The sequence below is a fragment of the Varroa jacobsoni genome, unplaced genomic scaffold (assembly GCF_002532875.2).
Source record: "Varroa jacobsoni isolate VJ856 unplaced genomic scaffold, vjacob_1.0 scaffold_919, whole genome shotgun sequence".
Classification (NCBI taxonomy): domain Eukaryota; kingdom Metazoa; phylum Arthropoda; class Arachnida; order Mesostigmata; family Varroidae; genus Varroa; species Varroa jacobsoni.
This window is the reverse complement of record NW_019213821.1, coordinates 573375-592043: the sequence shown is the minus strand read 5'-3', so window position 1 is coordinate 592043 and position 18669 is coordinate 573375. Positions and strand designations below refer to the sequence as shown.

Sequence of the window (18669 nt, the reverse complement as noted above, 5' to 3'; positions counted from 1 at the left end):
TCTCGAAAACCCAATACCTTCGACGCACTTGTTCCTTCCTAGACCGTTGCTTCTTAATGCAACAAAGACTTTTCCTGTTTTAACGTTTTAGTAACGTTCTAAAAGAGGGATGCACTAACCGTTTAGAGAACGCAAGTTCATACGCGCTAAATATTGGCTGCAGGCCTCTTTTTCTGTCCGATTGAAAGCCCAGACGCGCAACTGTTCTTTTATATCGTGCCTCGTTTTTTCCCGTTATCTCCGAGTCCAAAAACGATTGGAGGTTATGGTACCGTTGACGTTGATACGATTACCGTGGCAGCGTCCGCAGGCCCAGACAGAGCCGGTTTGCCCTTCGTAGCAGGCTGGTTTACCCATCAGAGTAGGCCGGTTTGCCATTTTTTGCCGGGTCTGTAGACTAAATCCCTTCCATTTGTTTCTTAAACTCCTCTCCTTTTTCTCTTAACTCTGAGCACCGAGGACGTCTGAGACACAATTCGTTTTAAAAGTTGACCGCTTTTGCTTCAGTTTGACAAACGAAAAAGGAATAAGTCGTTGGACCCGCGACGCCTTGCCCGGGACGATGCTTTGGGGACGGCTAGGGCTATGCCACTTCAGAAACAAAGCGCACAACTGAGCACTACTCCGTCTTTCAACGACAAATGGAATGACCGAGCGAACACTGAATTGTCCCGTCGAAGTCCAAATACACGTAAATTGTATAAAAGATTTAGGATTTTGGCATAATTTCTTCTGTTTTTTTTTTTAAGAATTGAAGAAGGCTATGTTTGTTAGTTTTATGGATATGCACGTAAGGATGTTACAAACATGCTAGGGAGGTCGCGTTAGGTTGTTTTTTCAACGAGCGGTTATGCTTGCTAGTCTACGAAATGTGTTTACTTTGTGTACATGTTGAATAGACGCCCTTAAAATATCGGTTGTGCAAAGCATTCATTTTAAGGCCCAATCGGCTGATAAGAATCCCAGTGCTTGATCAAGAAGTTGCACTTATTCCACAAAAGGTACCGGTTACTAAGTTCTGACATGGATAAACGGCTTATCGCATGGTATCTTGGAAATGACAGAGAATGCTTTTTTTTTCATTCGGACTGATACCTAAAATTAGATTTATAGTCTACCTAAATTGGTTCTTTAATTGAAAGCTAGCAAACGGGAATTTTGCTCGAGGCTACTCTCTGTAATTCTGTTTTCTTTATAGTTCTGTAGCATGACTTGCTGGGCTTTTAATGTTGTAATAACTGACCTAATTAGCTCGCGAGACTTGGACCGTAATTTAATTTGATCTATTTTCTGGACGTAGATCTTGGTCGAGCCGTGCGATTTAAAGCATGCGATAACTTCGATTCGTTAACATACCGACACTAATCGATATACTCGCAAACTTGCCTAGGTTAACGATCCCTTCAGCATAATTTGTAATCATTACTTTATACAATTACAGCTTTGTAAACGAGAAGTGGATCTCCAGTGGTGCAGGGGCTCTAGGATGTGGAAAAACTTTTCGTTGAAAGCTACTGGGGGTTCCTACTAGTTGAGAATATTTCACTCACCGGCAGTTGTACAGCATATATGTATAGAATAAAACTCTGATTTTCTGATACACAACCAATATTAATCAAGTTAACTACTTCGTAGGGCCCGCAAACTTCAGTGAGCCTTAGCGGCCAGATGCATCCATCATCTTTTTAAATTCTGTAGGTTTTATCGCTTCGTGAAAACGTGTTCGCTATAACGAATAATAATTCATAGGCACACTCAAAGGATGTTGGTTTCATACCCATATAAATTACATATACTATGAACGAATTTTTTCTGCTCATTATAATTAAAAACCATCGTCTATAATATAAAATATCCGCCAAACCATAACCAAATTGCAGTGGTACCTCACTTTTTTCATTGGTACACTTTGTAGAATTTGCAGCTTTGCAGTACATCAATGTTACTTTTCTTCTTAATATATTCAAAATATGAATATTACCCAATAAAGGCTAAAACAGCATCAACCCTGCAAAATCCAAAATCAATTAGGAGCATAGCCGTATTTGAATTTTTACTGTCAACCCTACGTCGAAGAGATGCACTTCTGCATGAGAGCAACGCCTTTCCATAACAAAATAAAATGATCGTCATATGCCGCTCGTTCAGAGAATGGAATAGAACAAAGCGCAGTAGCAGCTTGTGCGTGCACGCCCTACTGAGGCTGGTCCACCAGTGACCTCTCTAATTCTACTACTGCCGTTCATGTCTGGTGGGTCCAACTATCAGCATCATCATAGCTGGCCCAGCTTGATCTTCGGCCAAATGGATGCTGATGCGACTGAGGAAAGATGGCCCGCCCGCAACTGCGTGATCCTTATAGTGGCTGGCTTTTATCGCCTTGACCGCCACATTTTCTCCTTGGTGCTCTTACGAAGCCGCTATAGCCCTTCGCGACTCAAGAAGCTCGTTCTCTTAGCCTGTCATTCTCCTGTGACCGCTCTCAGCCTAGGCTAGCTTTGGCAGTGCGGCGCGTTCATAGGCCCATTTGTAGCATCGTGGCCCCATAAACTGACGGAAGTGTTTCCCTCCCGTGGGTGGCCTGGCTCAAGCAACCTTCCGGTTTCGCTAAGTCCATTGACGATGGTGAAAGCAGTAGAAGCTAGCGCAGCAGAACAGTTTGGGTGATGTAGCAGAAAGAAAACTCGCGAACCTTGGTCGTGGGCCGGCTACGAGGACGCTATATAGTCAGTGACGGCAATAGTCACAACAGAAGAAAAAAACCGAAAAGAAAGGAGAAAAAGCAGGGAAATGGAGAAAGAGAAATCGTGATTCAGTAGTTTCCTTAACCGCTAGAGGACTAAATACAGTGCATAAGCCCCCAAGACCTTGACCCGGCTCTCCTGAGCCGCCTGCCGCTTACACCCTCTACATTTGCCTCTTCGTGCAGGAACCAACTAGCAACGGCGGGAGAAGGGCGCCGCGACAGCAATGGCATCTCACAGCGAAATGACCGCATCGTACTAAGGCCATAAAAATGCCAATCACAAATCACCTCAAGACGAGACTCGACGAGAAGACCTCTTCGAATCGATGAACCATCTACAGGACCACAAGCACAGGCAATGGAGCCGCCTGCTTTTCAGCCGGCCAGCCAGGGGACATGTTTCCCCATTCGCTATGGAAAGCCATTTCCTTCTCGGAAAAGGCGTTGAACCGACAATGCAGTTTCGATGCGCCTAACTTACTTGTGCCTACAGACAGGCAGCAATATTCGAACATTTCCCTGCGAAGGAGCATGAGATACTTAGATTTTTAACAGGAATGGTTGACCTATCGTTGCGTGCAGTACCACGTTCAACTAAATAAATGCTATTTTTATAATAAGTTATTCTTCGCTACCTGCTCGTCCAGCTCAAAGACGCATGATTAGAAGACATACACTTGAGCGGCTGTTGATAGAGTTGTTACATGATTCTCCAAAGCGCGATTGATTTTCTTTGACAAACACCTTCTCTATTTATAAGTACTATGGATTAACACATATTTGCTGTCCTACGCAGATACGGAGAACAAATCCTTTGAAATAAAGTTCTACGTTTGAAATAGTTCGGGTTTTATATACAGATAAATATTCGGTTGTGTCTTGTCAATGCACTTTTGTGAAATGTCTGTTGCATAACCTGCAGCGGAGTTTGTGATTTCTAATTTAAGTTAATATACACTTTTGATGTAAGCGTGTTTCTCAGCGTGCGGTAAGTTATTGTCACCAATCGCAGTATCGTTAGAAATTTGCTAGAAAGAGCATCAGAGTTTGACTGGATGGAAACGTTTAGTTGAAAACTCACACGAGTTCGTTTGCTGTTCATTAGTATAGATGACACCGTTTCGTGATGTATCTGCAAATTAAATGAAGACCAATTAACTGGCTCATGGCCTAAGGGCCACGTCTGGTTCCACACACGAATTTAGTAAGGCAACAGCTTCTTAATATTCTAGGTGTGAAGATCCATGTAAGTAACTCTGCCCAGTTAAATTTTACCTACACGAACCGCGGTACATTGTATGCCACGTACATATTAGTATCGATGCATTGCCACTGTAGGTGTGCACCTGTAGCCGAAATCTAACTCGGTAAGCCATCAGTCTTCATTGGCTCGCGTAAAAATGGTTTATAAATCATAAATTCATAAGAAATTTCCTTTGCGCCGCCCCACAGTTACGCAAACACGCAACCAATCCCGTCGATGGACCATAAATCACTATCCATTGACGAAGGTTACACAAGAAAAAGTTGACAGTTGTTGGTGTGGTCTGACCGTAGTTGAAAAATCCTGCTGCCCACACGAAGCGCTGTTCCTAAGCGAACTTCCTAAAAGCCTTACCAGAAGCACTATACAATATAACAAATACAATCGATCACTCCAAGTCTAACCTAATGTGAACAATAGTTGTAACACTGATTGTGATTCCGCGCACGCATCTATAGACGGTCACATAAACGATATTACGAAGAAGTTACTGCATGCGTACGGTGCAATACGATAAAACACTCCGGGTCGTCGAGTCAACGAAAATTACGATCAAAACTACGCTAGACATAGCATTGGGCAAAACTTGGAACATACGAGAGGAATTCCATGGCCAAATGCTTAGTGCAGCCACTGATCGGGATGATGTGGTCAACCAAGTCGAGTCTTTCCGGCAAACAAATGCTGTGACCCAAACTTTTTTTTCTCTCTTCGTTTGTCTGTCTGTTGGTATAAGGACGAGATTGTCACTTTCAGAAGGGGCGTCCATGTCCTTGCATCTGACTGGTACGATAAAATGTTCCTACGGACTTTATATTCGATTACGATATACGTCCTGCGCAGACCTTTATTTGTCGTCTTAGTTTAATATATGTTAGCATTGCTTGTAGAATCAACTGGTGGAGATCAATGCGTAGTGGCAACAAACCTGACGAAACAGAATACCAGCCAGGTTGCAAGAAATGTTCAGTGCTAGATTTTATGGTCATTTATGGGGAGTAAGTGTGATACTTTTAGTGATTTCTCATAATACAAAAAAAGAGTAGCTGAAGATATTGTGGTTTACCGCAGCCTCAAGGCAACCGTATATCACGGGCCTGTTATAACTTCAAAAGGAATTCCGCCCTGTCATTTCCCAGATAAGGTTCTACCAGATATTTCCGGCATTTTGAGCTTTTTACGCATTCGCCACGGATGTCATTCACGAAGGCCGACTCTAAAGCCGAACGTTCCCACTACGTGATAGGTAACATAAATCGTATCCTATTTTATTTCGAAGCGTTTCGGGGAGATACAGTTATAGGCCCGGGGATAAAAGGACAATAAGTGTGGGTGGTATTCCAAGCCCGTTCTTACCCCGTATATACTTGACATAACAAGTACGACATCGGCATGCATAAATGTTTAATAAACAAATGGTCCGTCCTTCTGTTAACCGCTGCCGGCGTTCATATGTTCTTGCAAATTAGAACAGCGACCTTGAGCATTCACAGAATAACACGGCGCTGTTTCGACAGCGATAATATCGACTAAAGCACAATACCATAACACCATCAACAATACGTGGTGTACGCAACGAAACACACAGATCTAAGCCAGATATGTGACATGATTAAAATCCATCGAATTTTACGTATAGAACTGCCGTTTGACATTGCATCAGAAGAATGACGTTACTTACGTTATAAATAAAGTTCATCATAGGTATCGTGACGAATAGCCTTTTTACGAGCGGATAATTGTACGACTAAACGTGTATATATACGTATTTATACATTTGTAGCTTGCCTTTTATACACCCAATTTATAAGGAAGGAGAAACTATAGAGCGGATGTCAGTTAACCTCATACCAAGTGGCACACTTACGACCAAGGGATGCTATTGTGAAGCCTTGCTAAAGTAGTCACCAAAGACATTTTGGATATATAATTTTAACAACGGTAAATAAAAAGGCGCCAGGGTCATACCTGTTATGATTCGCTTCATTAGGAATCAACAGGTGCGGATTTCCTTTCGCTGGAAACGCAACCTGTATGGGAGTCAATGTTCACTAACAAATCGATACTTCACAAACGTTATCAATACCCATACGGTACAAATATATCTGTTTCTACTTTAAATTATAATAATTTAAGTAAATATAGAAAAGTTGACTTATCTCCTCGAATGAAAAGATCACATCAGATCTACTTCGATGAATTCCTTCATATTGCCCTTGCGACCTGAAATTTTTATTGTCATAATCGCATATTTAAGCTTCCTGTTTTTCATTCCAATCTTCCAATTTTTGACTCTAGCTTTCAAGTGCTACAGCTACGAAGTTGAAGTAAAGTAGATTTCAAAGTCATACTTTTCACTAGTCTAGAGAATTTTCTATGGGTTTCAATTGTGCCCATCTTCTCTTGAAAAGGCAAATATTTCATTAAAGCACTCTGTTCATTATTGCTGATTGAATTCTGCGCTGTTACGGCCATAGCAGTGGCCCAAGTTAAACGAAACAACAGTGTTTGTGCTAAGTACGACGAACCAATTAGGACCAAGGCCAGTACGATCTGGACGAATCATCTGTCTTCCCCGAAAGGACGTGACCTTTGACGGGAATCCGCCATCGTAACCGGGCAGTGACACAATCACAAGTATTTCGACACATGGCTTACATTCTTAGAGAGATAGTCCTAGGAAATATGCAGTTACATTCCAGAGCACAATCAATATGTCCAAAACAAGCAAACATACGTTAAGCAATAGGTTTATTCGGTGAAAATAGGGATTTCTATCGACTGGGATTGGACAAGATTAATAACGTGCATATGTCAAATATGGCGTGGCACAGGGAGGCTGCACAGGAACCTTCAGACGATCCTAATGATCTTTCAACGTAAAACTTGATTGAATAGTATATATAGTTTGTGTAGTCAAGCTTTCTGCATCTCTGCCATTGTGAGCCTGCCTCCTCCTCTTTGGCATAATACATAAGTATTAGAATGAAAAATTGTAAGTATCGGCTTAGGTTAAATAGTCATCTACTAAGAGCGATTATTATATTGTTTGTCCACATAAAACTGTCAATTCTATGCATACTGCTATTTATACTAAATACTCAAAGTGACACAATTTATTAGTGGAACTCTAACAGCAGCACAAGTCGATATAAATTTTTGTAGAAAATTAACAAGATTCTGATATGAGCCTGATGTGGCCCTGTCAATTGGATAACAGTAATGAACTTCAACCGAGCACACCTTCATCAACCTTTAACTACTAAAATTTACCGCAGCTACATAGGGGTTGGCTAACGCTAAACACCCTCGACTTCATTTCATAAGTTGGTATGCTTGAATGGAAACGATCTTATCAAAGGTATCCTAACAAAGTATGAGTAGTATTATTAATGAAATTTCCCTTATTTGTCTGCAAAAAAGCGTTTATTTATTTCATCTTATATTTTATAAGGAGGGTGGCTTTCACAGATAACTACGAAATAAAGAAATTAAAGAAAGAAGAAAGTGTTTGTATTCACAAGTTGAAGTTTGTAACCATGGTAATGTTTCCCAGAAATGCGCGTGCTTACTACTACATAAGATCAAAAGGGTTATCATGGAATCGTAGTGCTTTAAAAGTACGAATTCGACTTTAGTCCTCCAGCCATTGAAAAACTGCCGTTTATATGTTACCGTTATAATACAACAATTACCATATTTTCCTTCATATAAACAGCTAGATATACACTCGCAAGCCGATTTAACTGCCGTCATTCTGAGAAAACGCTAATTTAACGTACATATTAAATAAAATCACTAATCTAACAACATTACGATCGCATGCGGTACATAAGCAGTAAGTCATTAAACTTCATACATTTAACCAGCAGACGACAAACATACATGGCCCTATACAAGGTGCGGTTTAGAAATAGAATACGTGAATTTGATTCACAAAGCAAGCTTCTCGTCACATTTAGCTCATACACACAGAGATTCGATTGCGCTTTTAATAAACACGTATAAAACTAAATAAATCACTATGAATACCTTGCAATTGTTTATTTTCCATATGTCATTTATATATAATATTGTTGTTTGTAATACAGCATTTATCTTTGGTTGAGTAATTGACTTTTTGGTATTACCTTGAGCATAAATAGCCCGTTTTCCTGTGTGCAGATATCAGATCGGTTTAGTGTACTCGAACTGAAACAGATTTATCACACCTCTCTGCAGGTGTACAAGGAGCCGTGGTTGGAGTGGGAATTCTACATGTCCAGTTTTTTCGGGTTCTGAAGCCAAGTTTTCTCGCAGTTCGGTTTAAGTTACTTCCGTTAGCTGGCCAATAAGAGAAGCTAGAAAAGAGAGGATGGCGACACAGAAGAAAAAAACGTATAAAACAGTCAGGCGAGGAGTACTGCAGGTGGATGAACGTTGATTGGTAGCTACATTCATGCATTTCAACGATGCAGATTGTGTTCGCGTACCTGTCTGCAAGTAAAGATCCCTCTAGTTCTGAGGACTGTCATCTATTTTAAATGATAACCATAACATTTTTTTTTACTTGTATTATTACCGCTAATAGAAAGGTAAGCGTTGCATAGGCGTCTCCTAGTTGGGTAGCTTTCACCCAGTTTAGTTGCCTCTGGGTTCCACTCTATCTGGTAGTAGTGTGGCCCTAGGAGCGAAACCCAAGGAAAAGGAGACATACGGCGGATACGGCAGCGAGCTACTTAGCTTGGCCCACTTGATTCTTATTCATTTGTGTATCCGCAGAAGCAGTAGCCTCGCTGATGTAGTTTTGTGTCAATACAGGGATGACAGCAGTACCTGCTTTTGCGCAAAATAGAAATTACTGCCATATATATATGGCCGTAATTCTAACTTCTATATATATATATAGATATATATATATATATATATATAGGGGGAACTTGACGGACTCTAAGTTAAATGATCCTTGAACTCGTCGTCGTTTTAAAATTTCGCTAGTAAATAGTTGAGTTTTCTATAAATTTGCGAGCGAAAACCGCTCAACCTTATGTACGACGTTGAGTAGTTGAGAAGGAAAACATCTTTTAGCCTCAAAAATGAACGTCAAGTTTTTGGTCCCTGAAGGCGGAAATTCGTCGAAGATTAGTAAAATCATCAGGAGGCCTTAAACGAACGGTGCAGTACGTCAATGGTGCAAACGTTGTAAGAATGGGGACTGGAGTGTTGAAGAAGTAAAGAGGAAACCAGATGTCGAGGTTCGAAGGGTAGGAACGTATTACCGCAATCGAAGAGGTCGAAGAGGCTTTATGCGAAGGTAGAGCTTAGCGTTTAAGGGCTTTGTCGGCAAAAACTGGCATTACACGTACAACGTGTTACAGAATCACAATTCAAATATTTAAAATGGGGGACCTGAGTAAAAAATGGGTGCGCCGTAAGTTGACTTCAGGCCAGTCGGATGTATTCCACGTGCGCTTCGCGAAACTGTGATCAACAACAAACTCGCCTGGGTACAGTTGCAATAGACAAGGGATAAATCATTCTTCACCATCAGCAGGAGACGAAGCAGGCGAGAGAGTGGCGTCGCCTTCGGAGTTCGGTGGCAGTGTAGAGTAGGTGTAGGCGTAAAGTGGTAGTAGTAGTACTTTCATTGGACGTCAGAGGTATCTGGAACTATGAGATAGTCGCCTAAAATGAAACAATGAATGCGACCCACTACTTCAAGTTCCTCAAGAAGCTTAAAGGACCATTGGCACGGCAATCGAAATCGCGCACTCTGGTTACCTGGCGACAATGTCAGACCTGATCGCCATGCTTAAATTACTTTTTAAATTGAGTAAAGCAATGTCCTATGTTGGTTGCAACCTGTTCTCGATCTCGGTCCTTGTGACTACGGGCCTTTCTATATGCCAAAAAGAGCAAATGGTAGGTAAGCATATCCCACTATCGATTTACTTTGAGAAGCCGTGTATAGGGAGATAATATAATGGTTTGCGAATATCAGGCATATGGTTGTGTAGATGTTGTCATGCCGATGAGACAATTGTGTAAAAGATACTGGGAAGTACTTTTACGCATATTGCAAAATTATCATCTTAGCTCAACTAGTTCAGGAGTAATTCCAAAGTCCGACAGATTTGCTCGTAACGGTTTCGTATAATTCTAATTATATACTATCTATCATGTACCGTTTAGATGCTGCTACTTTTAATCGTAATAGCCTGTTTCAAATACTAAAATTCAAAAAATTCAGTGATCGGAAAACGCACTATAATACATGTATAATCTATTGCTTTGTTAACTTGTATATATGATTGGAACTAGAAAAACTTCTACTTTTTTGCTACCTTTACCTTTATTTCATAACGCTTGTATCTAATGCATTTGCAGCCAGATGCTCTTACAGAGGCTTCATTGCGTTGCTTTTGGATTATGAAATGTTTCAAGAAATTTATAACTGTAACTTTTAAGCCTCGCTAGGAATTTTGCTCCTTGTCGCATCCATCGTTTACCTCCTGTTTTAGATGCAAGTCGTTGTTATGTAGAACCTTAGTATGCTCGTGAGAAGAAATAGTTCGCACTGAAAGCCACTTTCTACTATCTTATGCAAAAATAATATTAAATCCCTTATATGCTTCGTTTCTAGTGAAACTTATTATCATCCTATACCTTTTTTTGTGTGTAGAATACACACAATACGGAGGAAACAGCTAGAACACAAACCGTTAGCACATTGAAGTCTAAGTTTTATAACACACTCATTCCCTTAACCGCTCGTTGTAAGAATTATCGTTTTAACAATACAGGAAGCTGCCTTTTACGAAGCCCTTACGATTTTCCTCCAACTCTTCTAATAGGCTCTGGCAAGCATATGAAACATTTTTATGAAGCGGCTTTGATCGTTAGTGTTTTACCTTTATATAAGGAACAAGGTGAGTCCTATGAACTCACGCTCTTTAATAGCCTGTAAAATATTTGCGGATGGAGAACTTCATGTGTTTCATTCTAAATGGCTCCCAGTCTAGTTTGTTGCCAGTTCTACGTAATTGAAGTTACTCAACTTAGTCCAATTGGACCACATTGAAACTTCTACACGGCCTTACGCAACGAACTCTAGCAATCTTGCAGCAAACAATTATCTGTTCGCTAAACACAGCGATATGGGGAAAAGTTATTTGTCAGGACGTGTATATGCAATAAAACTATCCGAATGTCGCAACGTTACAGAACCTCATCACGCAAACGTACTCTATGATAAAGAACTAGGGATAAGTGCTTGTTTGCCCATCTGCGCAGGTGTCAGTGGATTTCAAAGCACAGTACGTGGTTAAGCCGACCATTGAGCAGTAATAGTTGTCGTCATCTTTAATCATCTTCTATTTGAAACTGACATGGAGTTTCCTGAGTATGTAGGATCAGCTTACGACGCGATGTACCGTTCTGTGCTCGGTAAGGAGCTTTCTACCAGCATGTGACGCGCGCTATTTTGATAGTATGTATCACGCGGCCCCCATGTTAACGAGCTGTACAATACGGTAGTTTCAACTGACATATCAATTGATTGGAGAAGTTGTTTTTCTAAAGTGAGGGTAGAAGTCAGTGAAGGTCAGATTACAGAAATTGCATAATGTCGATAAAATAAAAAAAAAAAAGATTTTTTTGGGCCTAATAGAGTTCTCAGGGTCATGAACACACCGATGAGCGGAATATTTACCATAAATATTTATTAATTAAAAACACTTATTCGTAACAAAAAGGCTGTTTAGGTATTGGTGCTTGATGTAGTCCGTATCACCAATACTGTCTTTTATATTTCGAGTCGCTATTTGAGCGTTGCAAATCCAATAACTACAGCTAGTGTCATCAAATCGTGGAGTTGTTACGTTAGACGCATGTTAACATACTTCTCTGTAAAGAATAGAAATTCAGTAGTTACAATATTCTCGCTCAACGGCAGTAGGGATGCTCGTTCGGTTGAGAGAACAAACACTGTTCAACGTTCACCGTCTAATTGTTTTACGTACATTTTATTATTCTAAGAACTTCGTCGAACTCACAAACCTTTCGAAAGATTGCTTGACCCCGTAATTAAAAACTTAAATTGCGATCCATTGAGCGTCATAATCTCGATGGTCTGCTTCAGCTGAGCCCTAAACACTCAGTTGTCAACGATCAACACGACATCAGCTGTGACATCGTCATGATGAGTCTTTCTGCTGCTAACAGAAACAAAAGTCTATTATAACAATGACCTATGTGCTTATCTGTTGAATAAACATAGGCGCATGGCAGACGTGTTTGTTGATCGTTGTGTCGTGGCAAAACATCTTGTTTTAAATGAAATGAAAGCCGTCATTAAGTCTTGTCATTTTGCCAACATAGAACGAAAAGATAGCGTAAATACGAAAGTGATGACACAGGCCAATCCTTTGGACTGAGGACACCCTCCGTTCACAACGACTAACAGGGATTCTTTGCAACCGCTCCTCGTCAACCAAAGACGAAAACACTAGACGATAGTTGAATTTTGTCTCTGCTACGCAAGTTACTCGAGTTCAAGGTCCTTCGCTCAAGCCGTATAGCTTGGGCGCCTGTGCCTTCTCGAACGTTGCGACTATTACTGTTTTTGTCTCTGCAAATAGTATTTAATTGTAAACTCTTCATGGAGAACAAATCGTCTGCTCACATTTTGCCTGCTACCGCCGCCATAAGGCAGCCGTACTTTCGAGGTAGTTGGGTGGCGTAGGGGAGAGTTTGGTCATTCCATCATCCAAATATTCATGTGGGATTACCTCCGCTCAAGAGGTTCAAGATGACTGAGTTTTCGGTAGGTTGAACGACGTTTGACGGGGCCAGGTTGAGTGTAGCTCTTACGCGCTATTTACATCTCGAGACGGTCGAGCGCGCTTGGGTTCACGCTCAGTGAAGTTTGCGAAGCTGTGTTAGTGATTGCATAGCAGTGCCCATCTATGTATTTGTCGTGGATAAGTGGAGCCAAAAAGAAATTTTTATTGATTAATAAGGTAATTCAATAATTGAAGTGTGCACTTATAATTAGAGAGAAATTAGAGCTATAAGATAGGTGGCCCTTGAATATGTACAGAGTAGTGCGTTACAAATGATTTTTGCTTCTACAGTAAAGAAACAATGAACACTGAACGATGAATTATGTACAAGCATCGGTTAAACTCAAAAACATAGCCGCTGATTAAAGAGACCACTGATAAAATTCACTTACTTAAACTTATTCGAGATGCTGATTTGATAAAACAATAAAAATCAGTTAGTGTTAAAGATATTTGAAGGTGTAATTTTAAAATATATTTGATTTTGGAATATCTATTATTCTGTAAAATAATTTATGACAATTTTACACAAAAACTGATTCCGTACTTCTAGTCCCTTCTATGGCTTTCACATCGTAACACAAATCGGTAGCGAGAAAGTGACACGTATTTTTGATCGATTGACTTTACTAGTTTGTTCATTTTCTTCGTCATGGCTTCACCAGGGTCTTCGGCTTTGGTCTTCATCCTGACATTAGATAGTTCAATGACCTGGGCCGTAGCAGTATATACGTGCACAGAATATTTCACCACTCGATTGCATTATGTGTGGTCTAATACAATTAACTAATAGTACCTTCAGGAATAATGCTTACTCTGTAGTATTTGTTTTTTTATAGCAGCAATGACTTTCATTTTCTGTTGCCACTTCTGGCAATAGAAGAAAATACCCCTAGCCAACGACGTACTGTTCTCCTTTAAATCGGAGAGATTCCACTTTGTTACAAAAAAAAAAAAAAAAAGTTCCATGAACGTCCTAGTTACTTGACAATATGGTGACGTTGTGTTATCCTGGGGTGTCGTTTAAATGGGACTACTTAATTTACCGGCACCCATTGTTGTTTTAATTCTTTTAAGCTGTGCTAATCTGCGGATTTTCAAAGAGGGTCTCACAGTCCTTATACATCGCATCATCTCATAGAATCCACGTGAAGGTAAGATAAAAACAAGACACTTATTGGAATGTTGAGTTAATGAATCATTACTTATTACCTGACAGGTACAGAGTTCGCCGGGATCATGGACTAAAACCGTTATCGCTGCTATATAATGCGAGATCAAACGATACCCCCACGCAGCTACCTTACTTGATAGTAACAATAATAATCATAGTAATAGTAATACAGATAACAACAATTAAATAGTCATTGTACACGAATCAATTACAAATACTTTGTATGATTCACTTTAGCCCTCTATTTAGAATAAACCTGCGAAAAATAATCCGCCATATATTGCCAAACATGATAGTAGTCACATAGATAGTGTGGTCTGGCACAATGCACATCCTTACGCCGAAGTTCGCTAATTTTCCGCATTGCTATTAACACTGTTGTTTGTTGTTGAGGGTGATGGTAATTGTCGTCCTATGGTGACGCGGCGGTTCGGGGTATCGGATTGAGGAGAGCACCAACGGTGGTACGACGAGAATACCGCGAGTGTGACTACCGCCGCACAGATCGTTGTGTGCAACCGTTATTATAAGTGAAACTGTTATTGAGGTTATATACGAGCCAGTACAAGGCCACGATCCGATGATACGCCGTAGCGCCAAAGATGCCATTAAGAACAAGCTCCTGCGATAGCCCTCAACAATAAAGGGCGTAAGGCCTCAGGCCAGGGGAGAAGGCTGGGTCTTCGACACTCAACACCACTGAGCTCTACTGCTAGCCTGTAGTTGCAACAGGAGCTGAAAGCAATCATTAAACAGTGAGAAGCAGCTGTCTATTATATTTGCAGCTCATCATCCTTAACTAGCTAACCGAATGCCATTTATCCTTACATTTCTACCCTGTATCCATATATTTCATTGCTTATATGCTGTAAGTGTACATAGCAGCAGACGCAAGAGCAATACAGGCTGTGGTGGCGCCAGCGGTAACGACAACCATAGCAGTTGTATTAATAGTAGTTGTGGTGGGAGTGATGGTCGTGATGGCAGGAGCGCCAGAGGGCACAGGAAGACGTCACAAATCAACGTCTTTCCCTCTCTCTCTCTCGCTTGCTCGCTTATACGCTATTGTTATGCCAATAATGTACAGCTAAAAGAGGAAACAAATACTGTTTCTAAGCATTTGTAATCGCTACCGTGTATGCCGCCGACGTATTCCTAGCTACATTAGCTACCGAACCAGTAATACTAGCGACAAACCGAAATACTTGTCACTATTTTATAAATAATACGTTACTCAGGTGATTGCCTTTTTATAAGCTTAAAACAATTACCCGATCTAGTAAGCTTTTTTCCACAAGAAAAAAATTAGTCCCGAATTCTTGCTAAGAAATATCCCGTGCAATCTATAACCTATCGATCGAAAATATCCGACATCTTCGCTAACGTTTTTCCTCGGCATTAAGCGACCGTTGTAGTTAAAAGTCCCTAAAACACCCATGGAGTCTTCAGCTTTCGGCAATTTATCAAGGTACTAAATTGGGTAGAAAAAAATGTTACGTGATAAAGCCTCTACAACTGGCATTTGTTTCACCATTTTATTAGCTTTATTGGACCTCATTCATTAGAGTTTGACCACTAACTAAAGAAAGAGAGTCTGAGATTTGTGCAGATGCCCGCGCAGACTCTTCTACCATAATGAAAAGTTTTTAAGCAACTTTAGTTTTTAAGATGAACAATCAAGCTTAGTATATTAAAGTTTTTCATTAGTCGACCTATTACTACTAGTTGGTTTTAATTAACTGGCTTCATATGGGTGTCAAAGGAAGAGCAGTTTCTGTTTTAAACGAACATGTCGTAACTTTTCAACTGAGGTAGTAGTGCTCACAGCATCAATTATTTTTCTAAATGGTATCCAACAGCTTATTTTTTTGTCGCTAATTATAACTCGAAACGAATATCGGCGCTTTATAATTCTATCTGAGAAAACTGTTTTATCTACTGAGCTCTATCACGCTTAACTTCGAATTTTGCAACACCATACACAGCAGAGATAACTTTTAAATCTTCTTAAAAATTTCTTAGGTAAAACCTTCTGTAAAGGGATTCTTTTACTACGTCGCATAGAACATCCAAAGCCAGATTATATTTCTGTTCTGCCGCTAACGCCGAAGCTTTACGAGTCAAAAAGGTAAGGCCGGTTTGAAACAGTTGGAGAATTTCAGCCAGAGCGGTCCTTTTTGTTATCATCAAGATGAACCCCGCCAACTCAGCATAGCCTTCCCCAATTTCAGATGAACGAATAGTTCGTGGCGGCGCTGTTGTCGTCATTCGTTTTGGCCAAAATTGTCATCTACTACGAGAACGTTGGGCCATCACCGAAGGTGAGACAGCGGGCGGAGACAACGCCCCCTGTCGGTTACCAAATCTCTAGAAGTGAACGAAAAAAGAAGCTGCAATGGCCGTGCGAAGATTTTCCACTACATTAAGTCCTTGTAGATGTTTTCATTCCAAAACTCTGTGTTCTTCTACTCTGCATTGATGCGTCAGCGGGTTCAGCCGGTCTCGTCAGCCAGCCAGACCGACCGACCGACCGACCGAATACAAGACATGACGCTGTTACCCCAAATACTAGTAGTAACGCTCAAAATGAGCTCGGCGAATTCTGGCTAAGAAATAAGAAGAACTTGGCGGCGGCATCGTTGACATCGGCGGGCTTTTTGCGGTCATGCATTTACACATAGTGTACGTTTCATCAAGTCGTTTAAATCCCTAAAGCAAACGGAATAGCTGTTCAAGATGGTCAGTTAAGCCGCTATAGGAGTTACACTGAGATAGAACTTCTAGGAGAGTGTCGCTATAGGAGGATGATGCGGTCGCATGTATAAGGTACAATGGCCTGATGCAGCGTCCGAATAGAAGAACAGGAAAATTGAAGAGCATCGCAAAAGAGAGAGTCGGTCGGTCTGGAAAAGACACAGCCTTATGTTCTGCATAAGTGGAGACAAGATGGAAAGAATTCGGTAGACACGCTGTTACGCAAAAACAGAGCATTCAATGGAATTTCGTAGGACACTCCAAGGTTTGACACCTCTTACCAGTCTAATATGTAACCAGTTGAGCGGAAAAGTTAGAACTAGTGGCTGGCGCGAGCAATCGTTATAGATTAACCAGAGGTTGGTGTGCATTGGTGGATAGGATCGTAACATAAGGCTAATTGTAAGTATGGGTAAAAATAGAAATTAGTAATTTGTGCCTATAAAGCTACTTGCGTTTAATCGTAATGCAAAAAACTCATACATTATGGATTATTGATCTACTGCACTCCCTGTTTGGGCACTATGGGACACTTACGATGATAAAAAGCGCACGAAAATGCCCATCAACGCCATACAGGCGCCAAGGCCACGTTTAAGTGAAAAGTATTTTTCGATCCACATATTTTTTCGTAAAAAGTGATCGCTGTGTCATGATGCTACGTCTGTATGTTGTATAGCCGGGCGTATATTTTATTGAGCTTTTAGCCGATCATAGAAAAAAATTCATGGCAAGACAAGAAAGTCGAACAAACTTATCACAGTGCATGCCTTTGGCGGAATTTCTGACGGACTGACGGCTACGAGGTCGAAGGATCGAGGTAAAAAAGATGAGAGTATGAGAGAATCACGAAGGTAAGTACGTAAATAAACTATAGTGCAAAGATATCGGGTGTAATTAACAAATTAGATGGCAACCTGGCTGGCTAATTGTCGCGACAAAACTCATACCCTACCTTATTTACCCCGCTCTCACAGCCCGAGAGCCAGCATTGTCGCTTAGGCCGTTCCTTGAGGCGAATGATGCTTATGTCTTCTGTCAGGATGAGAAGTGAAAACGCATGGCTGAATGTTGCATACTTGCGAGTCAGTCAACGGTCGTTGCAGCTTCTGGTGTCATCGACCACGATATGTCACGCATCGCAGCAACGTAGTTTATGTTCGTATCACCGTCCTCTATTCCCTAGTGCCGCAGTATCCTTTCTGCCGTCCGGATGCGCGCTTGTAGTCACGACTGTCCTGGTTATCTGTGCAGTTTCTGTTGCAGTTTCCTCTACAAAAGCAGGAATATTATGCATTCATTCAGTAAGCCTGTCTTGCCATCTTTGTGCATCGTCTTCACGCCCTCGAGTTACCCTTCCCCCACGCCGGTAGCGCCCGCAAGTATCGTACATTTCCTTTTGTCCACGAATCTCTATGCTGCATTTTCCTGTGCGGCATGCCGACGAGTTCAGGCTCACCGAGCATTCTACGTGGCGGTTTGTTTGTCATTCGGCATTGCGGTTTCCAGCCAGCTTCGGTTTTTTTTCTCTCTATGCCTTTTACCCTGCTTCGTGCCTAGAAACGGATATAAATAATGCCGTCATATCGTAGCATGCGCTGCTAGCTTTGCAGCAATGGAACTCCTGCGCTGGCTTTTGACCGGCTTCTTTTCCGCTCTGTCACTGAACTGCGTCTATGTATGGCTGACCCTGATCTCATCGTGTCATCATCGCCGTGTCCTCGTCGTCACGCCGAAGGTATTCACAATTCTGCGCTCTCAGCGCGTTCGTACGTGTCCTTGGTCATCTCACGCTATTACTGTCGTGGCTGGGTCTGTATTTCGTTGATTGCTTTCTTCACCTCTCTGTAACGACAAATTTATAGTGTAGTAACTGATGGGAAATTACATTACATTTTTCGTGAATAGC

General features: G+C 41.1%; 1 long non-coding RNA gene across 1 annotated transcript; it reads left to right on the top strand.

Moving 5' to 3' along the window:
- Positions 1-12778: 12778 nt before the first annotated feature.
- Positions 12779-15693, top strand: LOC147752882 (uncharacterized). The gene is made up of 3 exons (XR_015312872.1): positions 12779-13009; positions 13910-13986; positions 14400-15693. It is a non-coding gene; the product is annotated as an uncharacterized LOC147752882 (long non-coding RNA).
- Positions 15694-18669: the final 2976 nt, after the last annotated feature.